At 38.9% G+C, this 22,181-nt stretch overlaps 1 long non-coding RNA gene across 3 annotated transcripts in view; it reads left to right on the top strand.

Annotated features, from left to right (window-relative positions):
* Window positions 1-22,181, top strand: part of LOC150080751 (uncharacterized) — a 136,253-nt gene that overhangs the window by 65,319 nt on the left and 48,753 nt on the right. The window lies entirely within an intron of this gene.

Here is a 22,181-nt window from a genome sequence, read left to right as displayed (position 1 = left end):
TCACCATATTATTATTAGCGCATCCCTAGCCAGGAGCAGCAGTGCGTAGCGCACGCTTCCTGATTAGACTGGGGTCGAGCCCGTGACCACCAAATACGGAGGATGCGGATGGTCAGGGAATGACCACTGCATATCCCCAGCCCGGATAAAGGGGTGAGGGTTGGTGTCAGGAAGAGCATCCGACCGTTAAAATTTCATGCCAAAACAGTAAAAACGCTGACCTCATATACAGGGTTATTCAAAATGAAGTCCGGAATTGTGTACAGGAATACAATTCAAACCTCGGACTTCATTTTGAATAACCCTGTACATATAACGTGAAAAAGGCGAAGACAAAAAAAAATAATAATAAAAATATTATTATTAGCCATGGGGTGCAAGGAAGCCCTGAGGCTTTTGTTGCACCAGCCAAAAAATAAAAAAAATAAAAAATAAATTCAGAGAGAAATCCTGTGTGAGAGAGAAAGCGAGCAAGTGTCAGAAGTAGAAGGGAATCAACAAGAACGAGAAAAACGATGATATCCAGCTAAGGACCCTGGGTATGCCAAGCCTATACTAACGAGATGTGAGCCCCTGGGAGTAATATCTTGATTACTGTATCTTCCGAAATCTCCAAACACGTTTAAAGGGTATCAAATTTGCATACGCAACAGAAGCCTGGTTTACGGGGAAGTCTTTCCATTTCTATTTGAGAAGTTTACAAATTTTATTATTATTATTATTAGCCACATGGTGCAAAGAAGCCACAGGGTGCACCAGCCAAAAAAAAAAAAAAAAATTCTGAGTTACCCTGAGAGAGAAAGAGAGAGAGAAGTAGAAAGAAAAGAATGATGATAACCAGCTCAGGACCCTGGGTGTGCCAAGCTCATACTCGCCATATGTGAGCCCCTGGGGTATGCAGGAACATCACTGTAGAAAGCGTGTGGAGACCCGAATATGTTGAATAAATTACATATATAAATGGATTATTTTGTTTCTTTCTGTTATAAGCCGAAAACTTATCAGTACCCATCGTATGAATAACAATAAAATGTCTTTTCCAATTTGTACATAGTAATTTCATTTTTAAAATGGATGGCTGTTTTTGCTCAACCTCGTATACATTTAAAATTTTTATTTTCTCATGGTTTGTATACTTCCGTTTTATTATTTCTGCTGTTATGGTAATTTATAATACTTTTCTTTTCTTATTATATGTTTATATTCTAGCGATACTAGTCTCTGCTGCTTTACATTCCATATTTTTCGTTACATATTTCCTTCACATATTTCTTCCTTCCTATCTATCTTGTGAGCAACACACGTTTTTGTGTGTGTGAACCCTAAAAAAAGTACGTACGTCTAAGTCTTCAAGGTTGTTTAAAAGTACATTTAACTGCTCTAGTAAATGCTGCTATCTCATCTGCATTTCTAAGTGATTGAGAGTTAGTTCATAACAGATTTCGGTACAAAAATAGGCTTTAAAATCAGGAGAGGGATCGGACCAGTCAAATACAGCAGTGGTTTCCAACCGATGGTCCGAACTTTTAGTGCACTAAAAATTCTGTAATGGCGTCTGCTTAGATTTACATAGGTATATTTTTGTAAACTACAAAATAGTTTAATATTAATTTATGCGGTTCGGTTCAAAATTTATACAGTATTTAGTTGTGGTTTGGTTCACGCGCCCTTACATAGGGAGCATGTGCGACAGGATGTTACTGAGGGGGGGGGGGAGATTGCGTGCGAACGTGCCGATATCTAATTAGTAATATGTATATAACTAATAATAAACAAAGATAGAATAAAGTAAAATAAGTTAAATATGTTTTGCAAACAAAATTTTTTTTTCCTTCTCAAAGACCATTGTTATGTACACTGAGTGGACAGAAATCATGGGATACCTACCTAGTAATGGATATGCCCACCTATCGCCCTGATAAGAGCAGTCATATGGCGAGGCATTCAGTCTACTAGTTTACGAAAGCGTTCCACAGGTATTTCCATTCACGCTTGCTGCATAGCTGTCCATAATTCCGTTTCGTTCCTGGGTGGAGGATCCCAAGCTCAAACGGACCTTTCCACAGCATCCCAAAGATGCTACACAGGGTCGATGTCCGGTGAACGGGGAGGCGATTCAGTAGTGGTAAAATTTGCGGAATGCTGTTGTGTTGTTTGTGATTTGGTTTTTAGGAGCATTAGCAACTAAGGCCATATTGCTCCGGGATATGCGGTGGTCATTCTCTGACCTTTCCGCATCCTCCGTATTTGGTAGTGACGGGCTCGAACCCCCGTCTAATCAAGAAGCATGTGCTGTGCACTGCTGCTCCTTCCCACCTGACTACGGAGGCGCCTTTGCGGAATGGTCTTCGAACCATGTTCTAGTCACCACGGCTCTGTGGGGAGGCACACTGTCCTGCTGGAAGAGTCCATTGTCCTGTGGGTGCACGATGACCATGAAGGGATTCAGATGGTTTGCAAGGATGGACATGTAACCTGAACCATTCATTTCATTACTCATTTAAGACTGATAACAATAAAACTTTTTTCCTTTTTTGTATGATCCTTCATTTTTTTTTTTTTTTTTTTTCCTTCATTGAAATATTTATGCCTTATTTTGTATATGCAAAGAATGTGACTTTGAATATCCTAGGGATATTTTGTCATATTTCTACAAAACTAAAGACATCCTCAGTTTGTTCATATAAGTGAATTTTAAAACTGGAGGATGTGTACATGAGAGAGAGAGAGAGAGAGAGAGGTGTATTTTCACACACGGAGGATATGAAATGCTTATTATGATACCCACTCATTCTGCTAGTTTATCAAATCCACATATGCTAAATAAGCATAAGTTCTCGAATTTTCTAAATAGTGGCCCCATTAAAGCCATTAACTGTATATTTCCACAATGATGATACAGATATCTAAATTGCTATTGATACTATACAGAAATATTCATATTTAAATTCCTATTAATTTATATTCACATATTCATATCCATATTATCTGTTACCAAACGAACTGGGATACTAAAAGAACAAGGCAACAGCAATCTAATATGGAGCAGGGCACCTTTTGGCCTGTAATGCATCATACAGTCTTCATGGAACACTTTCCATCAATTATGGCATGTGCTGATGAAAATATTTAAGACAATTTAGAGAGAGAGAGAAATTTTTTAATTGAAAAACCTTTAAACCATCTCATATAGACCAACTCAGCAAACAAATGATAAAGCTTCTGGCTTGTGAAGTTAGATGTGGTAAAATTTTAAAATAAGATAATTTTAAAAGACATAAATATTTATATATTTTCTGAATCTTTAAATTTCTGGACAATATCTGCTGCCTCTAATCAGATATTGTCCAGAAATTCACTATAGAATCCCTATCCTTAAAATGGGCCTAGAAATATGTTCAATTTCCTACTATCCTCTCCAGGATTATCCTTCTTGGGGAATTTAATTTTCTCCCCCTCCATACCATTTTCCAGTAAATAAGATTATCTTTATAGTGAAAAACCTGACAAGAGAATTAAGTCATATTAACATCTGGGATTACAAAGAATGGTCCTAAGCATCATCAGCACTAAAAACCATGACTCATAAGCCAATATCAGGAATATTGTGTTACATACACTGAGAAAAATACAACATTGAGAAAAATACAAAGAATATTGGTATTGCTTACTGGCAAGTGTTTCCATTGTGTACTGCTAGCCTTGCTGGAATTATAGTCCTACCAGCTTGTCTTTGAAAGAACTCACCTAAATTAACTTCAAGCCAGGATAGCTTAGTGAAATTTGGTCACTACTCAACAAAGTCCAACTTAAGGTTAATGAACAATTAGACTGGGTGGTCAAAAAAATACAGACATTCATTTACGAAGATTGTGTTTATTCTTTTTCAAATTAATCATTTCAACCTTGTTTTGTTACTTTTCTCTTTATTTCACATTACTGATAAATGCGATTAATGATAACAGCTCAAAACATAGTCTATCCCCATATGTATGTGTGTACTACTATTGCACTTGCAGGTCTCAACAACTCAGCTATGTCAGGCTTCACATGTAAAGGTTGTGCTGGGATCTGTCAATTGATCTTATGTATTCAACTTGGGATTAAAGTATTGCTATTATTTCTCCATTCCTTCAGAAGGACATCTTCCTGGGCAAGTAATATTGGTTTCCTTGGAAGGGTGAGTGTGCTCTTTCATGTCTTTTCAGTTTCTCCCAGAGGGCTTTTAGTGGTCACAGATCAGGGCTTCAAGTGGGCCAGTCCATCAGTCTCTCATTATTTTCCTAAACCAAGCCATCATATCTAGAATTAGCCTGTTCGAAAATCAAGATAATAAAACTGCATCAGAAGGATAGTGTTATCAAAGACTTCAAAATATCTTACTCCTCCTACAAATACCATCCACAGAAATCATCAAAAGGAGGCACTTTAAAACCATCCATCCATCTGCCATGCTTCATAGTTCAAAAAAGCATGACACAAAGGTTCAAATTTTCTGAAGTAAATTCTGTATGGCATATCAATTGTAAATGACACCTCTATCTTCTGCAGCTCATTTATATCTCTATGCTACTATACTACTCTCAATGATATTTACATAACCCATGATTTGCATAATATCCCTATTTGTTAATGTTTAAATATTTTTGGTATATATATATATATCAGAAGAGGGAAATTCTGATTAAAAGGCTTTTCTTTACTGATGACATAATAGGATTTGAGATATTTCAAAAATTCTATATTGTTTAATATATGAAACTTGACACTAAATCTGTCAATTAAAACAATAATGATAATGTCTAGCTTCTTTATCCCAAGAAACATTTATGGTTATAACAATTTTCTTGATCTGGTTTTCCAGTGAGCATAATACAATGAACATAATGTACTTGTAATTAAAAAAAAAAAGTCACTGCTACAGAGTCTGTGGATTAAAAATTTATTTTATTTTTCATCATGGCAAATTAAAGCTAGTAGCTCTAGTATTAATTAGTGAAAAATATTACTTTCCAGACAATTTAACTAATGAATAAGAAGCAGCTTTTCCTGGGTGTATTGCGGAATTTATACTTCAGAAAATAGGCACTTCTATCACTTTCAAAATTTTGCATAAAAAATATATAGATCGAGACAGCCACTTAGTCCTCATGAAGCTAAAAAATAAACAATTATTAATTAAAATGACTTATTTAAAATATTTCTAGTACACATAATAAAAAATTAAAATCAAGGTTATAAATAAAAATAACAAACATGGTGCGCACTGCTCGGTATCTGTACAATATATATAAATAAAGTTAAAAGTACAATTTAATCGACAATGAAGTTTAACAAGATTAATAGATTTATTGACAATATATTATGCACTATATTAGGCTTATGCTATCGTGTAACAATGGTGGGTTAATGTGGATTTGATACCGTTAAGTAATACTGTACCTACAAAATCTCTGTCTAAGTTAAACTTTATACTAAAATTGATAAAAACAGAGTATACTTACTTTTGGATGCTTTGAAGAAACTTTGGAATTAGTGTTTTTTTTCCGTTTCCTATTGGCAAGAGAAATGTTGAGCAGATCTCCTGTGTTTGAATAAGATATCACTATTCTGGAGGGCACAGTGCCTGAATAGGATACAACTGTACTGGAGGACACAGAGCCTGATATTGTTGAACAGGACACTACAGTTCTTGAGGGTAAAGTGCCTGCTGCCTGATTTGAAACGGCTGTTCCCTGATGCGAAGCTCCTGGTGCCTGATTGCAAGCGCACGTTCCTTCATGTGAAGCTCCTGGTGCCTGATTGCAAGCGCACGTTCCTTCATGTGAAGCTCCTGGTGCCTGATTGCAAGCGCACGTTCCTTCATGTGAAGCTCCTGGTGACTGATTGCAAGCGCACGTTCCTTCATGTGAAGCTCCTGGTGCCTGATTGCAAGCGCACGTTCCTTCATGTGAAGCTCCTGGTGACTGATTGCAAGCGCACGTTCCTTCATGTGAAGCTCCTGGTGACTGATTGCAAGCGCATGTTCCCTGATCTGAAGCTCCTGTTCCAGCTGTAACAAATATTTCATAAAGTTTTTGTTAATTGTAGTTTAAACAGTCAGTCTTCAGTAAAACTACCGTGTGTTAGGAAACAATGGAATTTGAAAGTTTAGTTCAGACACTCCCAGCTTTAGTTTGAAAAAAATTCCTTAAGTGAGTCGTTAATTGAAATAGCAACGGGTGGGAAGCGGTTTTGAACTCGCAGAATACTGCATTCACAGAAAAAATAATAATAATAAATAAAAATTCATAGTAATAGTATTCTGAGCGAAGGCAGCACTCCATCCGGAAAAAAACAATAGACCAAAACAAATCCCACTTGAGAAAGGGGCAGTACTCAATAGAAAGGGCACTGAGTAAGGGAGTGCGCTCTTAAAAATTTCATGGTACGATTAATGGCAGGTGAAGTGCGACGAAGAAATGGGTGTGGATATGAGGTCACAAAGAAAATTCCAGAAAATACTAGAAAACCGGAAGTCTCTCTCTAAAAGGATGGGAGGACATGCCCACAGAAGAAGAAATACAAATCAGAATACAGGGAAAATGATGTGCAGGTCAGCTATTGGTCAGTGAGAAAAGGGGGGAAATTTTGAAGAGAGAAGTTTTGTGGGGTATTCTGAGCAGAGTTGTGGTCGAGCTTGGGTGGTGGCTGCATTTCGGGAGGAGATGGTAGTTGTAGTGGGAGAATTTTGTTGTAAGAACTTTGTGGAATTCTAGAGTTGGAAAGAATATTCCCTTGGAGAAGAATGGAAGTATTGCAGTAGTCATTGAATACAGAACAGTCAGAGAAGCTAATGCAGTTTATGGAGAAATAAAGGAGAAACGCCCAAGGAGAGTTCTAGAGGCAAATTACTCAAATGAGCAGTTTGAGCTACTGGCCGACCCTGAAGGTATCTCAGTGCACGGACGCAATGCAGACCAAGGACGCGAGATAGAATCCTTTATTAAATTCAGCAGTGCGGTACCCACGGAAGAGTAAACCTCAGATAGATTGCTGTGTGCCCCAGATGAACAACCATTCGCCTTCCAGACTACGCCTTGAGCAGAGAGGGAGAACCGAGCATGGCGAAATGCTCAGCAAATTACTTAAGTATTAGCATTAGTAGAGGCATTTGATGCAAGAAAGCAAGCTTATGCAGCATCAGCCAAAAAAAAAAAAAAAAAACACAACCACTACTCCCATTTCACCCCTCTGTTCATTCGAAATACCTGTCCAGCTGAGCCTTAAACTTATTTAGGCTATCAACTTCCACGACAAGGGATGGAAGTCTGTTCCACCAACCAACCACCCGCTGGCTAAAGGCAAATTTCCGCACGTCTATCCTACATCTGTCTTTCCTCAATTTGAATTTATGCCCTCTCAGGTGATTTTTCTGAGCTAGAGGAAGAATCCCATCAGCATTGAGCATGCTTAAACCATTCAAGGCTTTATACACCTCTATCAGATCACCTCGCTGGTGCCTAGTCTCCAGACACTGTAATTTGCAAAACTTAAGCCTTTCTTCGTAAGAGCACCCCTTTGTTCCATTCACAAATCTTGTTGCCCTTCTCTGTACTCGTTCGAGCAGCTCTACATCCTTCTTGAAATGAGGCCTCCAGACCTGTATACAGTACTCTAGGTGTGGCCTGACCATTGCCTTATACAAGGGAATAATCACCTCCTTATCCCTGCTAGAAAAATTCCTATATATCATTGACAATACACCACGAGCTACTCTTGCAGCCCGTCTGCACTGCTCAGAGAACTTCATATCTGCCTGCACAACCACCCCCAGGTCCCTTTCATTCTCTACCACTGTCAGTGTAGTACCACAGAGTTGATACGTTGCTCTGGGGTTGCTGTTTCCCATGTGTAGTACTTTACATTTGTCAATGTTAAACTTCATTTGCCACCTCTCAGCCCATCTGCTCAACCTTTCCAGATCCTGTTGCAGCAGCATAGTGTCAGTAGTGTCCTTGACAACCCTGCCTACCTTTGTATCGTCTGCAAACTTCGACATTAAGCTTGATATACCATCATCAATATCATTTATAAATACAGAAAACAATAATGGACCCAACACTGAGCCCTGAGGGACTCCACTAATAACATTAGCCCACGACGAGCAGTGTCCATTGATTACCACTCTGTCTTCTCCCCCTCAACCACCCCTTTATCCACAGCAGCAATTTGCCTCCAATGTCACACTGCTCCAATTTGTGCAGCAGTCTTCCATGTGCAACAGTATCAAAAGCTTTTCTAAGATCCAAGTATATAATATCAAAGTTATTCCCTGCATTCAGTTCCTTTGTGACTGCATCATAGTATCCAATCAAATTGGCCAGGCAAGACTTCCCCTTAACAAAACCATGCTGTGTCCGAGCTTTAACTGAAGTCTTGTCTAAATGATCCTGCAGTGCTTCTTTAACCAGTGCCTCCATTAATTTTCCTGGAACAGAAGTTAAACTCACAGGTCTATAATTACTTGTGTCAGCCTTTGATCCTCCTTTCTGAATTGGGGTCACATTTGCACATCTCCAGTCTGTGGGTACCTCCCCTGAGTCCAAGGAAGCTCTCATAATTATGGCTAAGGGTTTGCTTACTTCCTTTGCTGCCTCCTTTAATATAACTGGATAGATCCCATCCACCCCAGGTGCCTTTCTTGTATTTATCTTCAACAATTTCTCCTCCACTTTACTCTCAGTTATTACAAGATTCTCTAGCTTACTGCCAGAGTTCAATACATATCTGGCATTCCCCTCGCTGAATAACTCCTCATGTGTGAATGTCGATGCAAAATATTCATTTAGTTTGTTAGCCACCTGAGCAGGATCATCAACAGTTGACCCATCAATATCAAGTGGACCAATCTGATTCATCCCCTTCCTTCTAGAGTTTACATAAGTAAAGAACTCTTTGCTGTTTTTCTTTGCATCCCTTGCCAAGGATTTCTCGTAATCTGCCTTCGCCTGCCTAACCTCCTTTGTAACTTGGTTACAGATCAACTTCTATCTCTCATAGGCTTCTGTGTCATGTGTTAATTTGTATGTATCCCATGCATGTTTCTTCTCTGCCATACGCCTCATTAGTTCATCTGACATCCATTTAGGCCTAAACCTTGAACAATATTTCTTAGTTGGTATGCAAAGCCTAGTAGCTTCCAAGATAAGTTCTTTAAATGCTTCCCATTTTGCATTTGCTGTTGGTAACATCATCAGTTGGTCCCACTGTATAGAATTTAAATACTGTCTCAGTCCATCGTAGTCCCCTTTACGGAAGCAATAACCCTTCCCTTTACCCCTAATGGTAGTTACCTCTTTGAGTAAATCCCACTTCAGCACACTGTGATCACTACCACCTAGTGGTTCATTTATCTGCAGATTCTTAATGCATGAAGAATCACTGCTGATAATCAAATCAAGAGTATTCCTCCCTCTAGTTGCCTCCCGAACATGCTGATGTAGAAAACAATCATCCAATAAATCCACAAAAGCCTTGCTAGTGTTTCAGTGACCAGCCCCCAAATTCCAGTCAATATCTGGGAAATTAAAATCTCCCATTATAAGACTCTCTGATTTACTGACCCACTCTATTTCCCTGTACAGTTTCTTATTATACTCATCAGAGTCATTAGGCCTATAGCACACTCCTACTCTCAATTTTGATCTCCCAATGCTTATGTCACACCAAACTGACTCGACACTGCACTGTCCAGCGATGTCCACTGGCTTCACTTCCTTGGATTTTATGTATTTCTTAACTAATAGCATAACCCCTCCTCCCTTCCTATCCAGTCTATCCTTTCTGTAGACGTTGTACTCCGCAAATTCCAGTTCTGCATTCCTTATATCTGCGTGACACGACGTCTCTGATATCCCAACAATATCTGCCTTTGATGTTTTGAGCAATACCTCAAATTCATTTACTAAACTCCTAGCATTAGTGTACACGCAAGTATACATGCACCTATTTCTATTCTTAGCTACCCTAACACAACCCATGTGTTTACTTGTACCGCAATGACTTCCAGTAGTCTCCGAAATATCCTGCATCTTGGTTTTCAGGCTTCTGCTCATTCCAAAAGAAGCAGTGCAAGAATCTCTTTCACCTCTGCCAGTGGCTACTGTTAATCTATTCGTCTTTGTCTCCCCCCAAGCTAGCAGTTTTCCAACCCACCTAACACTGCCTCGATAGCATCAGCAAATATTCTTGCACCCTTTCTATTTAAGTGTATCCTATCTAAGTGCTAGTTAAGTACAGAAAAATCTTAACTTAGTAATGGAAAGGACTCTAGAGGAACGTTATAAATTTTAGGGGAGAATGCTAAACGTAATAAAAATATATATGTATGTATAATTGTAATACATAAAGAGAAAGACAGATAATTCAAATTAGTAGAGGAAATAAAAGTAGTGCATCAAAGTGTAAGTTAATCTGTGGTTGGAAGAGGAGTTCTGACATAATAGTAGATTAGTGGGAAATGATTAATTAAGTAACAAAGAATGTTTAACAATTGGGTAGTAGATTACTAACTAGTGTTGAAGTAAGGTTGAATTTTGAATTATTGTGAATTTTGATTTATTGAGAGTATAATTTATTTGGATGGAAATTGATTAAACAGGTAGACAATTAAATGAGTGTCAAGCATTAATTAAGGAATTGTGGATTAGTTAAACGGGAAGATTATTAATTATATTAATTAATTTTGGTTGATTATTGTTGACTGTTTGATCTGTGGTCGAAAGAGATTTCTGATTGAAGTATGTGTATTACATAATAATTTTGGGAATGGGACACAATGAATTATATTTGTCTATTTGTATGCTGATTGTTGCTTATTGACCTACTTGGACTGTTAAGCAGTAGGGATAAGGATTTGTGGGTTATGAGGTGTAATAAATACCTGGACCTGCTGGAACCAATGTTGAGGTACATGAAGAAACACAATGGTATATTAGAATTGGTAGTTTTGATTAAAATTGATTTTGATTCAAAATATAAACACAGTTAATTGCTAGCAGTAGTAGTGGCGGCATGTGATGCAAGAAAGCAAATGTATGAGCTTATGCAGCATCAGCCAAAAAAAAAAAAAAAAAAAAACACCACACCATTCCCTCCAAATGCCTGTCCAGTTCCTCCTTAAATTTATTCAACCTATCAACTTCCACAACGACAGATGGAAGTTTGTTCCAGCAATTAACCACCCGCTGGCTAAAGGCAAATTTCCGCACATCTATTCTACATCTGTCCTTTCTTAATTTGAATTTAAGCCCCCTTAGGTTCGTAATCTGAACAAGTGGAAGGATCCCATCAGAATTCAGCGTGCTGAACCCATTCAAGGCCTTATACACCTCAATCAGATCACCGTGCAGGTGCCTAGTCTCCCGCCACTGCAATTTGCAGAACATAAGCCTCTCTTGATAAGAGGATCCCTTCATTCCGCTCACCAATCTTGTTGCCCTTCTCTGTACACGCTCAAGTAAATCTACATCCTTCCTAAAATGAGGCCTCCAGACATGTACGCAGTACTCAAGGTGTGGCCTGACCATCACCTTATACAGAGGGATAATCACCTCCTTTTCCCTGCTAGCAAAATTCCTATATATCATTGACAAAACCCCATGACTTGCCCTGGCAGCCTGTCTGCATTGCTCAGAAAACTTCATATCTGACTGCACAATTACTCCCAGGTCTTTTTCATTTTCTACCACCTTAAGTGTAGTACCACACAGTTGGTACATTTCTCTGGGGTTACTTCTACCCATATGCAGTACTTTCCATTTGTCAAGATTAAACTTCAGTTGCCACTTCTTAGCCCATCTGCCCAAATTATCTAGATCCTGTTGCAGTAGCACACTGCCATTAACAACCCTGCCAACCTTTGTATCATCTGCAAACTTTGACACTAAGCCTGATATACCTTCATCAATATCATTGATAAATATACAAAATAACAGTGGACCCAACACCGAACCCTGTGGGACTCCACTAATAACATTAGTCCAAGAAGAGCAGCACCCATTGATTACCACCCTCTGTCTTCTTGCACTTAACCATCCTTTTATCCATTGTAGCAACTTACCCTTAATACCATTCTGCTCCAATTTGTACAATAGTCTTCCATGCGCAACAGTGTCAAAAGCTTTCCTGAAATCCAAATATATGATATCAAAATTATTTTTTGCATCCAGTTCCTTTGTAACCACATAATATCCTATCAAAATTGTCAGACAAGACTTTCCCTTAACAAACCCATGCTGTGTCTGAATTATTGCTGCAGTCTTGTCTAAATCCAAACTATATCTATAGGATATCAGAATTTGGATTTATCAAACTCTATGGGATATCAGAGACATGGTGTCACACAGATATAAGCAGTGCAGAATTGGAATTTGAGGAGTACAATGTGCACAGAAAGTACAGACAGGGTAGGAAGGGAGGAGGGGTTATGCTGTTAATTAAGAAACATAAAATCTAAGGAAATGCATACAGTTGACATGGGTGCACAGTGCATTGTTGAATCTGTTTGGTGTGATATAAACACTGGGAAAGGGAAAAATGAGTGTATTATAGGCCTAATGACTCTGATGAATATAACGAAAATTTGTGCAGAGAAATAGAGTGGGCCAGTAAATCAGAATGTCTTGTAATGGAGGATTTTAATTTTCCAGATATTGATTTCAACTTGTGGGGTGGTCACTTACACACTTACAAAACTTTTGTGGATTTATTGGAGGATTGTTTTCTACAGTAACATATTCGAGGGCAATCTGAGGGAGTAAGTCTCTTGATCTGATTATCAGCAGAGATTATTCATGCATTAAGAATTTGCAGATAAAGGACCCACTAGGTGACATTGATCACAGTACTGATGTGGGATTTACTTAAAGATGTAACTACCATCAAGGGTAAAGGGAAGGGTTTTAGTTTTTGTAAAGGTGACTGCAGTGGTCTCAGACAGTTTTTAAATTCTATGCAGTGGGATCAACTGATGATGTTACCAACAGGGAATTCTAAATGGTAAGCCTTCAGGAACTTAATCTTGGAGGCTACTAGGCTTTTCATACCAACTAAAAAATACTGTTCAAGGTTCAGGCCTAAGTGGATGTCAGATGAATTAATGAGGCTTGAGGCAGAGAAGAAAAATGCATGGGATGCATATAAATTATCAGGTGATACACAGAAGCCTACATCAGATATAAGCTAGTCTGTAATTAAGTCACAAAGGAGATTAGGCAGTCCAAGGCAGATTACGAGAAGTCTTTGGAAAAGAATGCAAAGAAGAACAGCAAAGAGTTCTTTACTTATGTAAACTCTAAAAGGAAGGGAGTGAATCAGATTGGACCAATTAACATAGATGGGTTGACTATTGATGATCCTAAGACATCCTAAGTAGATGTTAGATGAATTAGTGAGGCTTGAGACAGAGAAGAAAAATGCATGGGATGCATATAAATTATCAAGTGACACAGAAGCCTACAGCAGATATAAGTTAGTCTATAATTAAGTCACAAAGGAGTTTAGGCAGGCAAAAGCAGATTACGAGAAATCTTTGGCAAAGGACAAAAAGAACAGCAAAGAGTTCTTTACTTATGTAAACTCTAAAAGGAAGGGGATGAATCAGAGTGCACCAATTAACATAGATGGGTTGATTATTGATGATCCTGCTCAAGTAGCTGATAAGCTGAAGGAGTATTTGGCATCTACATTCACACATGAGGAGTTATTCAAGGAGGGGAATGCCAGAAGTTTATCAAATTTAACAGGGAGCTAAGTGATTTTTTAATAACAGAGCAAAGCGGAAGAGAAATTGTTGAAGTTAAACATAAAAAAGGCACCTGGGGCAGATGGAATCTATTCAGTTATACTGAAGGAAGCAGCAAGGGAAATAAGCAAACCCTTAGCCATAATTATGGGAGCATTCGTAGAGTCAGGGGAAGTCCCCATGGACTGGAGATGTGCAAATGTATCCTCAATTCACAAAGGGGGTGCAAAGGGGACACAGTAATTATAGACCTGTTAGTTTAACTTCTGTTCTGGGGAAAATAGTGGTGTCATTGGTTAAAGAGGTGATACAGGATCACTTAGACAAGACTGCAGTGGAGTTAAGGAGAAGTCTTGTCTGACCAATTTTATTGGATACTACGATGTGGTCACAAAGGATGCAAAAAAAAAAAAAAAAAAAAATTTTGATATCAGATACTTGGATTTCTGGAAGGCTTTTGATGCTGTTGCGCATGGAGGACTGCTGTGCAGATTGGAGCAGTGTGGCATTGGGGGCGAGTTGCTGCAGTGGATGGGGGGAATGGTTGGGTGGGAGATGGCAGGGAGTGGTGATAAATGGACGCTGCTCTGCGTGGACTGGTGTTACTGGTGGAGTTCCCCGGGATTTGGTGCTGGGCCCGTTGTTGTTTTGTGTATTTGTCAATGATGGTATATATCGGGCTTAATGTCCGGGTTTGCAGATGATGCGAAGGTTTTCAGGGTTGTTAATGACAGTAAGGACAGTATGCTGCTGCAGCGGGATCTAGAGAAGTTGGGCGGATGGGCTGAGGGGTGGCAGCTGAAGTTTAGCATTGACAAGTGCAAATTACTGCATATGGGTAGCAGTAATCCAGGAGAAATGTGTCAACTGTGTGATACTGCACTCAGGGAGGTGGAGAATGGGGGGGACCTGGGGGGTGGTTGTGCAGTCAAATATGAGGTTTGCTGACAGTGCAGATGGGCTGCCAGAGATAGGTCATGGAGTTTTGTCGGTGATATATAGCAGTTTTGCTGGCAGAGACAAGGAGGTAATTATTCCTTTGTATAAGGCAATGGTCAGGCCATACCTTGAGTATTGCATGCGGGTCTGGAGGCCTCGTTTTGGGAGGGATGTGGAGTTGCTGGAGCGGGTGCAGAGGGGGGTAGCGGGGTTGGTGAGAGGAACGGAGGGGTGTGCTTGCAGAGAAAGGCTTAAGTTCTGCAAGTTTCAGCATCTGGAGACTGGGCACCTGCGAGATGATCTGATTGAGGTGCATAAGGCTTTGAATGGTTTGAGCGGGCTCAATGCTGACGGGATACTTCTGCTTGCTCGGATTGGGAGCCTGAGCGGGCATGGATTCAGGTTGAGGAGGGACAGTTGTGGAACGGATGTGTGGAGGTTTGTCTTTGGCCAGCGGGTGGTTGTTTTCCTGGAACAACCTTCCATGTGTTTTTGCGGAGGCTGATAGCCTGAATAAGTTCAAGGCTGTACTGGACAGGCATTTGGAGTGACTGGATGGGTGAAATAGGAAGGGTTTTTTTTTTTTTTTTTTTCTTTTGCTGATGCTGTGTAAGCTTGCTTTCTTGCATCATATGCCTCAACTAATGCTATTTTGAAAAGGCTAAGAGTATAAAACTTGTTTCTTGTCTAAATAGTAGTCAAGTTGTCTCGTCTGTTGCCCTATCTGTTGGCTGTAACTTTCCACCCATACTTCAACCTCTGTTACTTCCCAATAGTTCTATTTCATCCTCATCTAAAGATAAAGCTAACTTATTAGCATCTTACTTTTTCTCTTACTGTTGCATTGATGATCTTGGTAAATCACCTCCTGCCATACTGAACACATTCCATTCAGTATTTCCCTTTGTTTTCAAACAGAAAATAAAAGGGTCTACAAAACTATCTCAAGACTAAGAAGTCACCGAATTCTAGGGACATTTCTCTATTTGTTCTTCAAGCTCCAGAGCTAACTCATTTTTTGTCACTTTTTTACACTCTCTTATTTAACTGGTATCTGTTATTTTTGCTTCTGCATGGAAATTTCTTCATATCCAACCAATTCCCCAAACTGGAGCAAATAAAATAAATAAATGATATGGCCAAGGACAGTAATTCATTCTTTTAGGTTTCATCTTGGTGCTCTTAGAGAAATCAATGGAGAACTTCATCACATCAAACATTAACTATTATGACATCTTAACCTTCTATCTGATTGATGATTGCTAGTATAGATCCTCAGTGTAAAAGCACTTTTTATATATTGGCTTATGTTACTTATCTTTGGAAAAATTCCATATAATTATTTTTAGAAACACAGTTAGTTTCTCTTGATATTTTTAAGACTTTTGGTGGTGTTTGGTACAAAGGTCTTTGAAGCCAGCATCCATATTAACATATTTAACCCCAGGGGCTCACATCTGGTGAGTATGGGATTGGCACACCCAGGGTCCTGAGCTGGATATCATCATTCTTCTCTTTCTTGGTGATTCTCTCTCTCTCTCTCTCTCTCTCTCTCTCTCAGGGTAACTGGGGAATTTTTTTTTTCCGCTGGTGCAGCATAAGCCTATGGCTTCCTTGCACCATACAGCTAATAATAATAATAATAATAATAATAATAATAATAATAATAAAAGGTAAATAAGTTCAAGGCATAACTAGACATGCATTTGGAGTGGATGGATGGGTGAAATGGAAAGGTGTTTTTTTTTGACTGTTGCTATATTAGCCTGCTTTCTTGCATCATATGCCTCTACTAATGCTAATACTAATTAAAAGAGGAGATTAGCATTAGTACAGGCATATGATGCAAGAAAGCAAGCTTATGCAGCATCAGCCAAAAAAAAAACACACTTCCATTTCACCCCTCCGTTCGTTCGAAATACCTGTCCAGCTGAGCCTTAGATTTATTTAGACTACCAACTTTCATAACAAGGGATGGATATCTGTTCCACCAACCAACTACCCACTGGCTAAAGGCAAATTTATGCACATCTATCCTACATCTGTCTTTCCTCGATTTGAATTTATGCCCTCTCAGGTGATTATTCTGAGCAAGAGGAAGAATCCCATCGGCACTGAGCATGCTCAAACCATTCAAGGCTTTATACACCTCTATCAGATCACCTCGCCGGTGCCTAGTCTCCAGACACTGTAATTTACAAAACTTAAGCCTTTCTTCATAAGAGCAACCCTTTGTTCCATTCACTAATCTTGTTGCCCTTCTCTGTACTCGTTCCAGCAGCCCTACATCCTTCTTGAAATGAGGCCTCCAGACCTGTATACAGTACTCAAGGTGTGGCCTGACCATTGCCTTATACAAGGGAATAATCACTTCCTTATCCCTGCTAGAAAAATTCCTGTATATCATTGACAAGACACCATGAGCTACTCTTGCCGCCCGTCTGCACTGCTCAGAGAACTTCATATCTGCCTGCACAATAACCCCCAGGTCCTTTTCATTCTCTACCACTGTCAGTGTAGTACCACAGAGTTGATACGTTGCTCTGGGGCTGCTGTTTCCCATATGTAGTACTTTACATTAACATTGACAAAACTTCATTTGCCACCTCTCAGCCCATCTGCTCAACCTTTCCAGATCCCGTTGCAGCAGCATAGCGTCAGTAGTGTCCTTAACAACCCTGCCAACCTTTGTATCGTCTGCAAACTTGGACATTAAGCTTGATATACACTCATCAATATCATTTATAAATACATAAAACAATAATGGACCCAACACTGAAACCTGAGGGACTCCACTAATAACATTAGTCCATTGATTACCACTCTCTGTCTTCTCCTGCTCAACCATCCCTTTATCCATAGCAGCAATTTACCTATAATGCTACACTGCTCCAATTTGTGCAGCAGTCTTCCATGTGCAACAGTATGAAAAGCCTTTCTAAGATCCAAATATATAATATCAAAGTTATTCCCTGCATCCAGTTCTTTTGTAACTGCATCATAGTATGCAATCAAATTGGTCAGGCAAGACTTTCCCTTAACGAAACCATGATGTGTCCGAGCTATAACTGAAGTCTTGTCTAGATGACCCTGCAGTGCTTCTTTAACCAGGGCCTCCATTAATTTTCCTGGTACAGAAGTTAAACTCACAGGTCTATAATTGTGTCAGCCTTTGATCCTCTTTTGTGAATTGGGGTCATATTTGAACATATCCAGGCCATGGGTACCTCCCCTGAGTCCAAAGAAGCTCTCATAATTATGGCTAAGGGTTTGCTTACTTCCTTTACTGCCTCCTTTAATATAACTGGATAGATCCCATCCACCCCAGGTGCCTTTCTTGTGTTTATCTTCAACAATTTCTCCTCCACTTTACTCTCAGTTATTACAAGATTATCTAGCTTACTGCCAGAGTTGAATACACCTCTGGTATTCCCCTCGCTGAATAACTCCTCACGTGTGAATGTCGATGCAAAATATTCATTTAGTTTGTTAGCAACCTGAGCAGGATCATCAACAGTTGAACCATCGATATCAAGTGGACCAATCTGATTCATCCCCTTCCTTTTAGAGTTTACATAAGTAAAGAACTCTTTGTTGTTTTTCTTTGCATCCCTTGCCAAAGATTTCTCGTAATCTGCCTTCGCCCGCCTAATCTCATTTGTAACTTGGTTACAGATCAACTTGTATCTATCATAGGCTTCTGTGTCATGTGTTAATTTGTATGTATCCCATGCATTTTTCTTCTCTGCCATATGTCTCATTAGTTCATCTGACATCCATTTAGGCCTAACCTTGAACAATATTTCTTAGTTGGTATGTAAAGCCTAGTAGCTTCCAAGATAAGTTCTTTGAATGCTTCCCATTTTGAATGTGCTGTTGGTAACATCATCAGTTGGTCCCACTGTATAGAATTTAAATACTGTCTCAGACCATCATAGTTGCCTTTATGAAAGCAAAAACACTTCCCTCTACCCCTGATGGTAGTTACCTCTTTGAGTAAATTCCACTTCAGCACACTGTGATCACTGCCACCTAGTGGTTCCTTTATCTGCACTTCAGCACACTGTGATCACTGCCACCTAGTGGTTCCTTTATCTGCAGATTCTTAATGCATGAAGAATCACTACTGATAATCAGATCAAGAGTATTACTCCCTCTAGTTGTCTCCCGAACATGCTGATGTAGAAAACAATCATCCAATAAATCCACAAAAGCCTTGCTAGTGTGTGAGTGACCAACCCACAAATTCCAGTCAATATCTGGGAAATTAAAATCCCCCATTATAAGACTCTGATTTACTGGCCCACTCTATTTCCCTGTACAGTTTCTTATTATACTCATCAGAGTCATTAGGCCTACAGCACACTCCTACTCTCAATTTTGATCTCCCAATGCTTAAGTCACACCAAACTGACTCGACACTGCACTGTCCAACGATGTCGACTGGCTGCACTTCCTTGGATTTTATGTGTTTCTTAACTAATATCATAACCCCTCCTCCCTTCCTATCCTGCCTATCCTTTCTGTACACATTGTACTCCCCAAATTCCAGTTCTGCATTCCTTATATCTGTGTGACACCACGTCTCTGATATCCCAACAATATCCGCCTTTGATGCTTTGAGCAATATCTCAAATTCATCAAATTTATTTACCAAACTCCTAGCATTGGTGTACATGCAAGTATACATGCACCTGTTCCTAATCTTAGCTACCCTAACACAACCCATGTGTTTATTTGTACCGCAATGACTCCCAGCAGGCTCTAAAATATCCTGCATTCTGTTTTCCAGGCTGCTGCTCATTCCAATAGAAGCAGTGCAAGAATCACTTTCACCTCTGCCAGTGGCTACTGTTAATCTATTAGTCCTTGTATCCCCCCCCAAGCTAGCAGTTTTCATACCAACCTAACACTGCCTGGATAGCATCAGCAAATATTCTTGCACCTTTGCTATTTAAGTGTATCCCATCCCTGTAGAAGCAGTCTCTCCTGTTAACAAGTACAGACCAGGCTGAAAAAAATTCTACCCCTTGAGCCTTGCACAATCTTTCCAGGGCTGAATTGATCGACAAGGCTCTCATTTCGCCCAAAATTATTAATATTTCAAACAACTTGTTCTTCAATATCATTGGATATTTCTTTTATACGCCTGCTAATAATTGTGCTGTTCGAAAGTGGTACAGTCATCATTCTTTTTTCATCTTCCTCTCCCAAAATACTTTTCACGATTACTTGACATTCTGGTAAAATCAGACTTTCTGCAATCAGGTGAGATTTCTCTTTTTCTTTTCTTTTTTTTTTGCCACCAGTTCAGCTACTAAGTAGCTGGCTTCTTGCACTTTATCAGATATTTTAGCCATATTATAAAATTCCGTACCTTGTTTTCTATTAGCGGCCATCAGTCTTTCAAAATACTCCACAGTTTTGGATGATAAATTCTCGTGTTTTACAAGAAAATGACACAATTTACTCGGCACCATTGATACATTCGACAATTTTAAACCACATGCCACACAAAGGTTGAGGACAATCTCGGGTACCAGCATATGAAAATCCCATCCTCAAATAATCATCATCATATTTACAATAATATGCGTTCTTTTTTGATGTTGATGGTTGCTCGTTTTTGTTTTTGTCATTTTCTCCAAGGTCGTTGTTATCGATTTGCCTCTTCTGATTTCTTTTCACTAACAATTTATCCATCGCTTATAATTTAAAAAAAAATGATTAGCTATTTACTTGTTATAAACTTCTAGAATATGCTATTACAGTTAATTTAAAATACCTGTTCTATACAAATTAACTGTATATGACGTTTTAGAGATATAAAAGCACAAAAAGTACTCTTAAAACACAAAGGAAATTTCTTATTATGCTGCTTACAAGTTGCACTTATACAACTGCAGGGTGCCTGTGAGGGACCCTCAAGTGATAAGAATGGCCAAATAAGAGTGAACAGATCTACTTCTAGGAATCAAAAGGTGAATAAAAGATTAAAGGTGAACAGATCTAGTACTAGGAATCAAAATGTGATGCCACGTTGACTGCTGGAAGGGGCTGGGATCGGTGCAACATAAATAAACAAATTTTTATTTGAATTAATTTTTATTAAAAAACTTGAATTTATTTTTTTTTTATTTGCATTTTCCGTGGCACACCTGAAGATTACTCACAGCACATAGGTTGAGAAACACTACTCTAAAGCCTTCTCAATTTTAGTTTAAGCTAACCAAAAGATCTCTAAACATTTTATGAGTGCTTTTGTTAGTTGAAATTAAAATTTAGAAGACTAGAGATTTTTAGGAAGGGATGAAGACAATATTTTCAATAATGTTATGTACTTGTGAATTAGTGTCAATAGTTTCATGAAGAGAGGAGTTATAGTACATATCAAAGTAACTTTCATACTTAAAAGATTAGTTTTAGTGAAATATTTTTTAAACATACAGGCATTCATGCATTCATTACACACAATTTTCTAGCAGGAAGGACAAAGCGTACATGGACAACTAACTACCCACATCAGTTGTGTGCACTACCTTAATTCTAGGTGCTTCTTAATCAAAAAAAAGCTACACCCCCTTCCTGTTCCTTCTGTACACATTCTACCCACCATATTCAAATTCTGCATCTCTTATGTCTTTGAGTAGCATCATATCTCTAATAGCCCTAGAGTGTCCACCTTTCATGTCCTAACCAGTGCTTCAAATTCATCAATTTTGTTTACTGTATTCCTAGACCTCTTTGCTATAGGATTATAGTATTGGGACATGTAGCAACTTTCCAAGCTGCTACATGTCCCAAAAAAAGCAATGTAAGAATCACTTTCACCTCTGCCTGTGGCTGCTGTTAATCCAGACTGGGTGCTTATCTCATGCAATCTAGCAGTTTTTCAACCAACATAACACTGCTTTGATAGCATCAGCAAATATTCTTGTATCCCTTCCATTTAAATACATCCCATCCCTGTAAACACAGTCTCTCCTGTTAACAAGCAGCGATGATGATGAGAAAAATTATACCTCAGGGGCTGGTTCTCCTTTACTTCTGTGCTGCAGGTTTTTCAATCCAAAGTCCCTTATTATAGACTCTTAATAGTTTGCATCAATATATTGTTACATACACTTTATATATGAATACCAACAATCATGGCTTTCATAGATCCATTCATATTATCTGCTTTTGTCACAGAAATATGACAATGAAGTAATGTGTAGATATACTTACAGCTACATAGTCTCTTCATTCGTGCACTCATTTTCATTCATTACTGATGGCTACTAAATTTAGATTCAACAGGAAGCAACTGTACATCAGGATGTCCAGCCAGAACTCGAATTGGACATACTCACCTGCTTGTACTTATAGGAAATGATCCTCTGAAGTGTACACATTTACTGTTAGTGGTTAATGTTAGTGGTTGCAAGTGTACTTGCACTCGCAACCACTAACAGTT

Source organism: Mastigoproctus giganteus, chromosome 9 (assembly GCF_048544385.1).
Source record: "Mastigoproctus giganteus isolate SK-2022 chromosome 9, ASM4854438v1, whole genome shotgun sequence".
NCBI lineage: Eukaryota > Metazoa > Arthropoda > Arachnida > Uropygi > Thelyphonidae > Mastigoproctus > Mastigoproctus giganteus.
The sequence above is the reverse complement of the archived record's forward strand: the minus strand, read 5'-3'. Positions and strand labels throughout refer to the sequence as shown.